Genomic DNA, 14,593 nt, shown 5'->3' on the forward strand with positions numbered 1-14,593 from the left:
GTCTTCATGGAACACCAAAAATCTTAGCTTATCTGTAATTCCTTAAAGGTGATGCTGGCAAAGGCTTCTTGCAGTCTCAAAGCTGCCAGTTTCCTTGGCTTGCTCCTGTTTCAAAAGCTTGTTTGCTGAATCAATCGGGATAGTCTGGAGTAAGTCTCAGTAACAAAAACTCCCCAATCTCAGTGGCTTAAAACAAGGAAGTATTTTCATGCACATTATGTACCCTTAGGTCACAGACATGTAGGCAGACACTTGCATGGTACATGCCTACCCCAGGTTGCCAAGGGGTCTCTGCATATAGCAATCGTTCAAGGATCCAGGATGGATGCCACCATCTTGAAGTGGGCAGCTGCCACACCAGAGGAAAAGGGCCCTGAAAGTTCCTGCACCTGCAATTAAAGGTTCTGCCTGGAAGCAGCACACAAGTCATGGGCCCAATCTGGTTACATGGCCCACCCAACCACAAAAGACCAGGAAGTGCAATCCCAATGTGTGCCCAGACAGAGGAAGAGCAAGCAGTAGCTGCTAAACAGCACTAATCTCTACCTTACCCAGTCTCAACACCTGTGAGGAAGAGGATTTCAGAAAGCGTCCAATGTGCGAATCAGAATCTGCCGAGATCTCCGTAGCACAGTGAAGAGGGATCAGTGCCAAGCTTTATTGAGTCTGACTCAAATGCATTAGATTAGAAAGCACTCAATTTAGCGGGTTGTTTTCCTGATTTCAGTGACGGCTTCATCCATTTTTCTCTGCTTCCCTCCTTGCCTCAGCCCCCATCCACCTGCCAGGTCCTGGGATTGTGATAGCAACGTCGTTATGTTGGCATGAGCCAACTTTTAGTCGTGGTAATTTAAAGGGTTGATGAAGCTGTGATTACAAAGGGTGAAGAACAAGAATATACCTGTAAACATTTTATGCACCATCCCCTGATTCTGCTTTGACAAACTGGGCTCTCTGGAACTCCTTCCCTACCCCTCAAGCGATAAAATCATTTAATTTTGTCTGTACTATTTTTGGTGTGCACAAGATGCATCTCTTCACCAAACAGGGACTTCGTATCAAATTAGATTCTGGATTGACCTAGAGCAGAGGAGGTAAGAGACCTGTCACTACTTCTCAGCCTGACTGATTGTGGGGAAACGGCTGAACTGAAAACATGGTTGATCTTGGTGTGCACTCCACAATGAAAAAGAAGAAAGGGAATTGCTTTTGGAGTCACACAGACCTGGGTTCAAACTCTAGTGGCAGCACTTACCAGCCTGTGATCCTGGGCAGATCCATTTCTTCATCACTCAGGGCCAACAAGTATTCAAGAAGTGGGTCTCTTTAAACAGACATAAAATAAGGAAAGCAGTAGTCTGCCATGACCTTGCCTTTGATTCTGACATGTCAGAGACTGTAGTAAGGTGATCATGGCAATGAACCCATAGGGGCCAATTCATGGAGCCCAGGAGACATGTGTGTACATGGATTTGTCACTGCCCACCCCCATACAAAGAACCGTAGTTAACATATTTCAACATGTGGTTTATATTTAGGGGGTCAATAAATAAATAGAGATACTAGAAAAAAGGCCTTTCAAAGGGAGGGATGTCAAAACAGCCCAGGGTGGGGAGTGATATTATGTTATTTTGTTGTAAGCACCCTGATTTAAAAAATGACAACACCCAAAGGCATCAAAAGCAGGATGGGAAAAGAGTCCAACCCAAGTGGTTACTTTTATTCCTTCATTATGAAAGAGAAACACACATCAGTGCCAAGTGAATACACTCCATTGCATTTTCCAGAAAATGAATTTAAACCATATTTCTTGTTTTCTATTTCATTAGAGTGAAGAGTATGATAATGAAATGTGGTTGAAATCGAGACTCATGAGTTCTGAATCAGTCAGTAAATCACCAAGACTCAGACTGATACCAAAGCAAAGGCCTCTTAAATTCTGTTGACTGCTGCGTCCCCAAGCCTAATCCCCGGGGACCTGGTAACCACCTGCTTATTCCCATCCAGTGGCTTCAGTGATGGATTGTTAGGGTAACAGCCTGGGGGGTGTTTGCTCTCAATGGACACTGGGTTCTAATCTATTAGGCTTTTTCTTTTAACCACCATGGGGGTGATGGCCACAATGCATAGAGAAAGATTTCTCAAAAATCGCTTAATGAATCAAAATTCCTAGAAATGTGGTTTAGCAGTCCAATTTTTTACAAGTTCCTAAAACACTGTTGTTTGGAAACCATTAACTTAATGTATGAAATGATTCCTAAAGTCCATCATCAGCAAAGAGAAGCATCGCATTTTGGAAGGCTTATGAAAACCAGAGGTGGATTGCTCTAGAGCTGGACTCTCGAGCACATGACTTCCTGAAATCCAAGCAGGCCCTCACTTCACCCGATTTCACACTCAAATTCCCAAAAAGCATCCTGAACAAGAGGTCACTTGCTGGAACTTTTCCTTCTTTTATTTTACATTAGTTCTTTGACTTTCCTGTGACTTTTAAAAGATTTCTTCTTAAATTTTCACAGATTTATGTCTTTTTTTTCTAACTATAGATAACTCTTGGTTGTATTAGACATCTTGGCACTTCTTCGTGTTTCCTCTAGTGCTTAGCACATAGGCCATGCTCTAAGGATCTCTCTGAATTTGTTGATTTGAGGTAGCTCAAGTGTCAGTTCAGCTGGGGACTTAGAGATATCCCGAAGGAGATACCGGCATCTGAGTCTTCCGCTCCTAATCTGGGCCTGGAACTGTGCTGCCACAGGCAGGTGTCCGGAACACACACCATGATTGATCACTGGCCTTTGACTTGCTATCTCATTTTGATGAAAGCCCTCAAATCTTTAGGGAAAGCTGCTCCCACGGGCATCACCCATGGGCATTCGGGCCTTACTCCAGAATGGCTGTGTCACAGGTGGGTTCCCCACTAGGTAAGGCCAACACCCCTAACCATCCCCTCAGTGGACATCTCTAACTCAACATGCCCCAAACAGAACTCCTCCTCTTTCCCCTCCTTCCCGCCCTGCCCACAATCTTCTTCATCTCGGGGAGTGACGACTCCAGGCTTCCAGGTGCTCAGGTCCGAACCTTTGGAGTGGCCTTTTATGCCGCTCTTCCTCCCACGCCCTATGTCCAATCTGCAGTAAATTCTGCTCAGTCGATCTTCCAAGTATATGCAAACTCTGACTGCATTTTAGACCCCACACTGGCCACCATTATCTTGCGCCTGCACTCCGTGAGGATCTCATCAGTGGTTGCCTTGACTTTACCCTCATCCTACTCTAATCTATTCTCAAAACAGTAGCCAGGGTAATCCTGTGAAAACTCAAGTTAGATGATGTTACTTTGCTGCTAAAAATTCTATAATTCCTTCTCTATCTCCCCTTCATGATTCCCAGGATAAAAGCCAAAATCCATAGTTGGCCCTTACACACCTTTGTGACCCCATCTTCAACTACTCTTCTTGCTCAATCTGCCCAGTGACGTTGGTCTTTTTGCTATTCCATGATCACGCCAGGCACCCCTGCCCAGGAGACGGCTGTTCCCCCTGTGTTTTTCCTAAAGAGCCCCATGGATAACTCCTTCACATCTTGGCTCAAATACCACCCTCACAGTGATCCCCTCCCTCAACACTCAGTTTAAAACTTCACTGTCCAACCAGCGCTTGTAATCTTCTTACCCAATCCTAATTTCCCCACAGTATTTCCCACATTTTAACATACTGTGTAAAGTACATGTTTGTTATGCTTATTGGTCTTGTCTTTTCCCAACTAGAATGAAAGTAGAGCTGTGCTTTTGTGTCTTGCTCACTATTTCCCAGTGCCTAGGCTGTCAAGTAAATATTGTGAAGGAAAGAAGAAGGAAGGAGGGAGGGAGGGAAAGAAGGAAGGAAGGAGGGAAGGAAAGAAGAGGGGAAGGAAGGAAGGAGGGAAGGAAGAAAGAAAGGAAGAAGAAAGGACGAGGGAAGGAAGGAGGGAGGGAAAGAGGGAAGTAGGGAAGGAAGGAAAGAGGGAAAGAAGGAAGTATTCCATTTGTTGGAAGCCCTAAACATTAGAACAGAAGTTGTTAAATGGAAATCAGCAAATAAATTATTACTGAGTGAAGGGAAGAGTACCAAATTTTTGAGAATGGGCACAGGAAGTATTTCTCACACACTGATTGTTTCTGATTGAAATCTATATGGGTGGTCTGCAGCACCTGCTGGGATTGATTAAATGGCTTCCTGGCTAATTGACTCCATCAGTTATCATCTGCGTCCTTGCCCATCAGCCATATTGAATGGTGAAAAGCTTCCCCTGGCTCCTGGGCAGGCTCTCAGAGCTGCGGGGTCTGGGAAGTCCCGAGGGAGGGTGAAGGGAGACCTTAACCTAAACACACGTTGAGAGAACCTCCTTGTTGGAGGCTAAGTGGCCCCACTGAAGGTGTCCCCTGGAAATCAAGGCCTTCTTGGGGGTACTTGCTTATGTGAGCCTGAGGTGGGAGCTTTCATTCCATCATTTCTGATCTAGGAGTAGCTTGGAGATGGACCTAAGAAAGATGTAGATTGGTACAAAGCCATTTCTGTTCATCAGCGATATCCTCCATATTAATATTCCACTGCTGTGCTGGGGGTTAATGGTGGAGAATCTGGGGTCATTGCTGGTTCCATGTTTCCCTGTAAACATGGTTCTCTGAGCGCTCCCCCAGGGTGAATTAGAGGTGAGCTCACCCTGTCAGTATCTTCCAGTCAATCAGTAACTCACTCTCTTGGATGGGGTCTAGGGTGACCTGTGTTGGACTGTCGGATGTCCCCTAACAATGGCTGGGTGATTAAAAGGCTTCTATGTGGTTCTAAGAGGCAAGAACAACATATAAGCTTGTTTCCTCTGGGTGAGAGTGATTGTGATGGTTTGAAAATGTGGTTGCAAGTTGTTTGGTGCATCTCTCATCAAAAGACGGGGTCTATATCCTGCCCTTGAATCTGGGGTGCTCCGTGACCAGTGATGTATCAGTAGAGAAAAATGAAGTGATGTTATGTGACTTCCGAGGGCAGAATGCACTTTTTGCCTTGTTTATTCAAAAACTCACTCTTGAAGCTCTGAACCACATGAAGTGCCTGATTCTATTGAGACTGCCATGCTGGAGAGGCCACCTAGAGGCACTGCAAGTGACTGTCCCAGCTGAACAAACTCAGGTTGCCTTCCCAACCCAGGCACCAGGCTGTGAGTGAAGAAGCCCTCTTGGAAGTGGATCCTCCAGCCTCAACTGTATATCTCCACCCTCCTTTGAGCCATCCCAGCCGCAGCTACCCTGGAGTAGAGAATCTTCCCGGCTGTGGCCTTTCTGGATTCCTGCCGTACAGAATCTTTGAGCATAATAAAATAGATGTTATTTTATGCTGCTAAGTTATGGCGTAGTTTTGCAGCAATGATTGCTGGAACAGTGGCATATAGGAAAACACCAGCTTTGGAGTCAGGTAGACATCAATTCAAATGCCAACCCCCACCTGGCTAGCTATATGATCTTGGACAAGGTCTGATACAGCTTTAAAGTGGGGATAATATTACCTGTATTTCAGGTTGATGGGAAGGTTAAATGAGGTAATGTATGTCCAAGGCCTGTCATGTAGTAGAAGTTTGAAAAAAATCTTAGTTTCCCTTTTCTTTCCTTCCCTTTCACCAAAGGACAGATAAAACAATAACCTAGCTATGTCCATACTAGAAATGCGAGCATAGCCAATGCATATTGTGATCCCAGTGTGGGTCACCCTGCATCAGAGCTGCTGGTTTTCTTGTCCTTCTCCCCTCCCTACCTTCCTAGACCTGTGAGCTCTCTCAGCAGGACCTGGTCTGAGTAAACTCAGAGCTTAGCCCAGGGGTGGCTCCAAGTAGTTACTTGACAAATGTTGTCAAAGAAATGTATTGAAAAACATGTCTACAAGCTGAAAGCTAAGCCTGTATGTATGACTTCACAGTGGGATAGGGGAATGTGAGGAATTGCATCTGTAAGAATTAAACCTGATTTTTTAAAGTTAGCTGACAAAGAGACCCAGACTTTGGCACCTGACTGCCTGGGGTCAAATCCTGGCTCTATTCCTTATTGGCTGTGTGACCTTAGGCAAGTTACATAACCTCTCTGTGTCTACCTTTCTCCATCTACAAAAGAGGAGAAAAATAATGCTATCTATCTAAGCAGTTTGTTGTGATGAGTAAACACGATGCATAAGGCACCTATAACAGTGCCTGGTAACGCTATGGAGGCACCTATAACAGTGCCTGGTAACGCTAAAGGAGGGTGGAGATATAACATAGCGTGGTAACGCTATGTAACGTGGCTCCTCAAAGTGTGGTTCATGGCCCGGGAGCATCTACATCACCTATGAACTTGTTAGAAATGCGGGAATCTCAGTCCCTAACCCAGACTGACCAAATCAGAATCTGAATTTTAGCAAGATCCCCCGGTGATTCCTATGCCTATTAAAACTTGAGGAACCCTGCTGTAATAAATCTTAGCTATTATTATCATATGGAAGAGAATTGTCATACATTTGAAAAACATCTTCCTAAAAAAAATTGTGCAGCCCCAACATGCAGGGTTTTATAAAATGGCATGGACTTGGGGATTAGGCCAAGTGAAAGACAATGCCAAGGGCCACCATACTCGTATCCAGCCACATCCTCTTCCTCCCTCACCGTTCTACTCCACCTTCAGCCCTTCCTCTGTTGTGGCTTACAGGCTAACACGCACACCTTCCCAGGTGGCTCCCGGGTTCTTCCTGGCCCTGAACACTCTCTGCAGTTCAAGCGTTGTTCATTGCCCAGTGCTTATTCTAGGCAAAGGGACACGGTATTCGCAGTATCCTGTGGAAAGTTCTTTGCATTTATCAGAGGAATCCTCCTTTGTTAACACCTGTAGAGCATGCCTGTAATTTTATCCCAAACTAGGAACCCATTAAAAAAATGCATTCCTTTGTATAAAGCCTTAGACAACTGCACCAGTTAACACCTCTTCTACTCTTATGCAAAAATAACTATTGTGATCTACTTGTGGGCTGGTTTTCTTAATAATATGTACCTCTGCTAACTACTTGCATCACTGTGGTGACAGTTATTTGGACAGGTTTTTTTTGTTTTTTTTTTGAGACAGAGTCTCACTTTGTTGCCTGGGCTAGAGTGTTGTTGTGTCAGCCTAGCTCACAGCAACCTCAAACTCCTGGGCTCAAGCGATCCTTCTGCCTCAGCCTCCCAAGTAGCTGGGACTACAGGCATGCACCACCATGCCCGGCTAATTTTTTCTATATATATTTTTAGTTGGCCAGATAATTTCTTTCTATTTTTAGTAGAGACGGGGTCTCGCTTTTGCTCAGGCTGGTCTCGAACTCCTGACCTTGAGCGATCTTCCCGCCTCGGCCTCCCAGAGTGCTAGGATTACAGGCATGAGCCACTGTGCCCGGCCAGTTTGGACAGTTTTTGAAATAAAGGTAATATGACTTGTAAAATTACTGCAAGCTGACATCTCATTAAAATTTCATTAATGCCTTTTCTGAGTGTATTAAATCTGGTACTTTTAAAAGCATATCACTCTATTATATTTCCTTTAATGTTGTCCACTATTTTAATAGCCTCGGCATGTCTTAATACCTTAGTTCAGTTAATGCAAGAAAAAGCAATGTAGAATGATTGAACTAAAGTAAACATCCAGGCGCAGTATGTTGCACGACCCTGTCCCATTCCCATGTCTCACGAACTCTATGGAAATCAGCAATAAAAGTCGGAGAACCTTAGAAAAAATTCTGGGAAAACATCAGTTAGAAAATCAGTGGATTCTGCATTAGAGGTCCTTGGGTCCTTGTGCTGTCATTTGTCTGATTAAGAGTCATCTGGGGCTGGGGATGTAAGGCATTTCTTTCCTTTCCTGCAATTTCTTCAGTGGCTTGGTGGTGGGTGGCTGGGTCTCTCCCAGGTGCAGCACGTAGGCTACGGCCTGGACCTTGGCTCTCTGGACCTTGTGACCAGCCAGGCTGAGCAGGGAGGCAGTGGCTGGGTGGTAGTAGGGTTGGGCTCCATATTGTCCTGTATCTATTCTGCACAGAGGCACCCCAACTCCTCCCTCCCCCACAGACTCCGCCGGCCTTCTCTGCCCCACACAGTGATAGCCTAAGATACTGTGGACCCCCGATGTGAAATGTTTGGAACAAAAGGGGGGAAGGAAGAAGTGACAGCCTCACCAAGGCACCTGCCTCCTCCTCCTTCTGTGGTTTAATGATTCAGTTGTGGGCAAAGAAAGCTGGATGTCTTTATGTCCCCAAGGGGAGTCATTCAAATCTGCAAAGCTTCCATCCCAAAACAAAGGAGACCAAAGGTTTTCTGGACCAAATGATCTCCCTCAATGCAGATGTCATTGTTTTAATATAATGAAAAACGCAGTGAGATCAGGGGCTTACAGCAGCCCCCATCATTCATCCTTTCAAGCTATGCAAGTGCATTTAGTGATCAGGGAGCACAAGGCAGGCTGCTCTGGTATCCGGGTTATTATGGAATCAGCAATGTTTACTTTCTTATTATAGTTTTCCAATTAGTGGGAGAGCAACGGCAATAGCCCAGCTTGGGCTCTCCAGGGAGATGCCTGAAATTTTACATGCGACCCGAAGAGAGGCGTCATCAGGGCTGCGACTTGTGCTAATCTTCCCTTTTCACCGAGGGATTAGACGGAGAGCTGTGGGTTTGCGGTTTTAATCAGAGGAGCTGCTGAAACTTTCATCATGGTCTTTGAATTATGCCAGGGGCTCCTTCTATCCCCCGATGGAGCAGATCATCGGATCCTTCTCTCAGGATTCAGGATTGTCAGGGCTTTCTGGAACTGGCAGCTGTGATTGGCTATTTCCTGCTTTAAGCCCAATGAATCTTTCCTCCACTCCTGTCCCCTCTGACCTCAGCTCCGGCCAGTCTGGCCGCCCCCCTCTGCCTGTGCCCATCACCTTTCCTGGAAAGCTGTCCTCACCTACCTCTTCAGCCACCACACTTGGCCAGCTCCTCTGGCACTGAGGACAGCTTCCTACACACATCTTCCCCTCAGGGCTCCAGAGTTTGAGCAGTCTATAAATAGGACCTTGCTTCTTTAAAAAGTACAGTATGCTAGGATCTGATCATAAGAGCAATTCATTTTAGAAAATGTTGATAATACAGAATATAATATAAACCACTATAATAATCCCACTGCCCCCAAAGGTAATCATTTTTAGCCCTTTAGTGATGACTTTCATAGATTCATATTAAGTTACTTTTTTTACTTGACAGTTGTACCTTGAGCTTTTTCTCATGTGATTAACAATTTTTCTACAGCATAATTTTACATGGCAGAATATTACTTTGTTATATGAGCATATTGTTTTCAAAATAACTCTTTATATATGGCCATTTAAGGAGCTTCTAATATTTCTCTCGTATAAACTGTGCAATGATGAATGTCTTTGCACATATCTAGTATTATTTCCTTAAGAAAAATTCCTGGAAGTGGAATTGCTAAGTTAAAGAGCATGCATATTGCAGGAGAAAAAAAGTAATTTTTTTATACCTACCGTAAGATTTATGGCTGATACCTATAAGGTAGAAAGGGAAAATCTTCTCTCCTCTTGGAAGGTTTGCTGGAAATGAATTTACAATAGGCAGACTAATAGGAGAAAAAGGTGTAAAAAATTTATTTCATGTGTACAGTACAGGGGACTCATAGGAGAATGACTATCCAGTGTGGTCCAGCCTGTATCCCAGAGATGATGGGGAAATGGAGCCAGCAGGGGGAAGGTGGCAGTCACCCAGCTGTCAATCCAAAGGCCAGAGTCTGGCTCCTTTCTCATTAACATCATTCTAATTTTGTTCAGGTATTGCGTGATTATGGGCTTCAAGAGAGTTGGATCTTGGCCGGGAGCAGTGGCTCATGCCTGCAATCCTAGCACTCTGGGAGACCGAGGAGGGAGGATCACTTGAGCTCATGAGTTCAAAACCAGCCTAAGCAAGAGTGAAAGCCTGTGTCTACTTAAAATAGAAAAATTATCCAGGCATGGTGGCGCATGCCTGTAGTCCCAGCTACTCGGGAAGCTGAGGCAAAAGGATTGTTTGAGCCCAGGAGTTTGAGGCTACAGTGAGCTATGATGATGCCATTGCATTTACTCAGAGTGACAGAGAGAGACTCTGTCTCAAAAAAAAAAAAGAAAGAAAGAAAGACAGTTGGACCTTATGTAATTTTAGCAAACAGGTTAATAAAGACAGGGAGGATTTTAACTTAAAAAAAAACACACACTGTTGGAAGTGATCATATTCCTTTGTTATCTATTTATGTCTTTTCTTAATCTGTCTCCTCCCATTGCAGTGAAAGACCCCTGACAGCAGGGATCGTGCCTGTCTTGTTCAGAGCTGTGCCCCTAACACTTTAGGATCAGCATCTGACATGTGGTAGACATTCGTATGAAACATGCAGACCAACCCAGTCAGGCAACTCATTTCAATTCAGCAGATAGTTACTGATTTTCTGTTGTGTGCCACACCCTGTGTTGGGCCCTAGGGACACTGGTCAACAGATACAGAACAGGAAATACAAACATAAAACCAGTTACTTACAGGAGCTGCCCAGTTTGTGGACACACGGAGGTGCTGGGAGGGTGTGGCGCCCAGAGAAGGCACGGAAGCTGCGGAAACTCTGAGCAATGCCTCCTGCCCCCAATCCCACCTTGGCCTGTGCTTCTCTTCCAGTTAGCGGTTCCTGAGGTCTGCAGGAGAGAAATTCACATCACACTTACTACCTTATAGTTATTTTAATTACATTTAAAAAGTTATATTTTTTCAACCATTGATTAATTATTTCCAGGAATTTGATTATTTCCAACTAAATTACTTCATTCTATATTGTACATGAATAGTTTTTGAGATATTTTTGAGATCAAGAACATTAAAATCATCTTAAAAGTTGTTAGAGATCCCAGAAACAGTAGGGAAGTTACACTGAGACCTTTGTTACTTCCCACTAGCAGTGAAAATGATCTTTTAAAACTAATTTGTAAATATATTTTAATCATTAATTATTTTTACCTGGTCCATTTTTATTTGGACATCAACCACAGACAATTTAAATTTTATAGATGCACCTAGAATTCACTGCAACAGCAGGTTGTATAGCAAAAATGTAAAGGTAAATGGGAAGTAAAATTTCTGATTTTTCTTCTGTGGAGTGAAGAAAAACAACTAAAATAAAGTAAAGCTAAGACATATAATTTGATTGATAATGAAATGTTTGCCATCGCATGGTCCCTCACATGACACGTGAATGAATGAGGTACTTCATTCCTACAGTAATCGTGCTGTAGACGTTTGCAATCTGTACCACCCAGAAAGATTACATTTAGTCTGTTTTCTTGGTAATAATTGTAGACGAGCTAATCTCCAATGAAGTTAGAGTATGTTCGAACAAATAAAACAACCCCAATAAACAAAAACACATGCCACTACAAGTGTCACAAGTGTTACAGGGTGACAGGATGCAGGGAGCTCACAGCAGAGGGATTTAACTTAGTGTGAGCTTTAGACTTGGAGGTGGCAGGAGAGGCCTCCCTGAGGCGTGAGGAGGAGTAGCAATCATCTGGACAAATGGAGGGGAGTGAGCAGCAGACAGAGGAAACCGTGAAGACAGAGGACACGGGACAAGTCCCAGGGCCTGAAAGATGGTCCAAGTTGCAGGAGAACAGAGCGTGAGGGCTGTGGGGTAAATTGAGGATGACAGAGAGTATAGAGTCAAAGTGGACCAGGTGGGCAGAGCCCACAGAGACAGAAGGAAAAGCAGGCTGGGACATGCCCCGGGCCAGGACCAGACAGGGTCAGATGACCGTGGAGGCCACAAAGGGGCAAAGGGCGGTGCTGAGTGCTGGCACTGCAGACGCTTGTGCATGCCCATCTGTGAGACCTGCCCACAGGGAGCATGGCCCCAGGGCGTCCTGGCCCCAAGCCCAGTCCCGAATGAGTGATGTCAACCTACTCTTAGCTGGAAGAACATGAGCAGCACAGTCACCCCAACCCCAACAGTAACCAGTGGAGGGAACTTCCGGGGCTGACATTTTGAGGGTGGGCAGAGGAGGGTGCTTTGGAGCAGAGCTCTGCGAGTTGAGTTGGCATCATGGTCTGATCTTTTAAGAAAGTGCTGCATTTCTTTCTCATTGTTATATTGATGTGTGCTTTTAATTTCAATTGAAATAATAGGACGGAAACTTCTGAGACCGTTCCTGGGGGAGCTCTCAGCCCTGAATCCAGCCCCGTTGATAGGGCTACGGAGACAGCAGCTCTGTCTTCTCTCGCCTCAGTCTCACCAGTCCTGTCTTTGTCCAGTAATATTTTGAGCTTGTCCACCTGAATAACAAACACAGAGAGGCTCTCTAAAGCGAAAAAGGTATTTATTCAGGAATAGAGCATTGCAATGGAAATACACATGCCATAGTACACGTATGTACTGTATGTGCGTACTCAGCAAAGTAAAGCAAGACGAGGGTTTTTCAAAGGAAAAGCTGAGGAGGATTACATATTAATAATTGTTTTGAAATAATTATCCTTGGCTGTAAATATCAATAATGAGGGTGATACCAGTCTAAGTTTTTTTTTTTTATCCTTTTAAAAAAATTACATGTCATCCTTGCGCAGGGGCCATGCTAATCTCTGTATTGTTCCAATTTTAGTATATGTGCTGCCAAAGCGAGCATCAGTCCAAGTCTGGGCAGGCAGTTTTGCCAGGCAGATGTCCTTGCAGAAGTACTTTTTGCGTGAGGTTGCGATGGCATTTGTGCAAGGTTGTGGTTCTTGTCTTTTTTGTTACCAGGAAGACAAGCATGAGAATCTTCTCTTCATGGCCTTCCTAGACTCTATTTGTCAGGGTTTTCTTAACATTAGTGACTTCATTTTGATTCTGACAATTTTCACAAGCTCTAGCAGGATTTGTTGTTTCAACTCAACCCAATAAGCCTTTCTTTAGCACTGGTGATGTTACTGTGCGAGGTACTAAGGGGGCACGAGGATAAATGAGACAGTCCTGGCTCCAGAGACTGACCCCCTCAGTGAGGGGAGAGGTCGGGGAACAACCCTGGGACGAGGAGGGTTGAGCTGATGCCCTAGTGGGGCTCCGGTGGAGTGCCCAGGAGGAAGGGGGCACGGCAGCTGGAGACAGGAAGGGGTCATGAGGGTGGCCCCTGTCCTGAGGCCTGCAGGCAGATGCTGTCCTGATAGGCAGAAAAGGGAGTTCCAGCAGAGGGAACAGTGGTAATCAAAGGCTTAGAGGAGTGAATCCCAGGTATTGAAGTGTAGAAAAGAGAAATAATGTTTTCTTTGACTCTCATAAGTTCTTAGCTAGAATGGACCCCTGTAACAAAAGACAGACCAAAAAGAGAAAAACAAACAAGTTTATTAATCTGTGTATTTCATATATACGTGGGAGACACCCAGGGATGAGTAGGTCTCACAGAGGTGGCTTTGAATTCCAGCTTATGCTGCACCTTCAACAAAGAACAGTACATTTTTAGAGAAGTGACAAGACAAAGGGAAAAGGACTTTGAGTCTCTACAGCCTACAACTTGGAGGGAAGGAAAATAAGTGGAAGATAAATGCTAGCTTGTAAAGCTTCTTAATGTAGATTCCTCTGGTACCATCTCTAGGCCTATAAGGTCTGTGATACCATAAAATATATATTTGGTCTTGTCTCCAGCGCACAACTCCTAAAATCCTCAGACTCTCCAAAGTGATGCCTTCTGTATGCTATTGAGTTGACCGATGGCTGGCAGCCCCTAGGTAGCTTCTAGATGGGGTTGGTCACCAGAAAGACCAAGGCAGGTCACCCCCCCCCACCAACCTCCAGGGAGCGGAGAGGGGCTCAAGGTTAAGTTGATCTCCAACAGCCAATACTGTACTCAATCATACCTATGTAATGAAGCTTCCATAAAAATCCAAAAGGACTGGGTTCTGTGGGCCTCCAGAGGTTCCTGGAAAGCGGTGTGCCCCAGGAGGGAGCAGAAGCTCCATGCCCCTTCCCCCACACCCCCCGCTACACATCTCTTCATCTGAGTCTCTTATGATATCTTTTATAATAAACCGGTAAATGTTAAGGGTCTCCCTCAGTTCTGTAAGTTGCTCTAGCAAATTATTCAAACCCCAGAAGGGCGGCGTGGGAACCCTGATTTATATAGCAGGTTGGTCAGAAGCACAGGCAAAATAACCTGGGGCCTGCCGTGGGCCTCAGAAGTGGGGCTCAATCTGGTGGGACTGAGTCCTCAACCAGCGTGAGCTGACGCTGGCTCCAGGTAGACAGCATCAGAATTGAATTGAATTAGAGGAAACCCCGCTGGTGTCTGCTGCAGAATTGATTGCTTGGTGTGTGGGAAACAAATCCCATACATCTGGTGTCAGGAGTGTGCTGTGAGAGTATAGTGGGAGAAACTGAGTTTGTGTTTTCCACTCAGGGTCCAGAATTGTCTTCAGAAGTTAATCTTTGTTTTCCCTGGCAGAAGGGTTTGGTGGTGGTGGTGGTGGGTAGGGAGATACCTTTTGCCTTTGTAAATCTATGTTCTGCTTTTAGGCAAATAGAGGGAGGGCAGAGAGCT

At 44.9% G+C, this 14,593-nt stretch overlaps 1 non-coding gene across 1 annotated transcript; it reads right to left on the bottom strand.

The window, feature by feature from the left end:
* Nucleotides 1–12,602: 12,602 nt before the first annotated feature.
* LOC123649543 lies at nt 12,603–12,706 on the bottom strand. The gene has a single exon (XR_006739050.1). It is a non-coding gene; the product is annotated as a U6 spliceosomal RNA (small nuclear RNA).
* Between the last annotated feature and the right edge of the window lie 1,887 nt (nt 12,707–14,593).

The sequence above is a fragment of the Lemur catta genome, chromosome 13, assembly GCF_020740605.2.
Source record: "Lemur catta isolate mLemCat1 chromosome 13, mLemCat1.pri, whole genome shotgun sequence".
Taxonomy (NCBI): Eukaryota; Metazoa; Chordata; class Mammalia; order Primates; family Lemuridae; genus Lemur; species Lemur catta.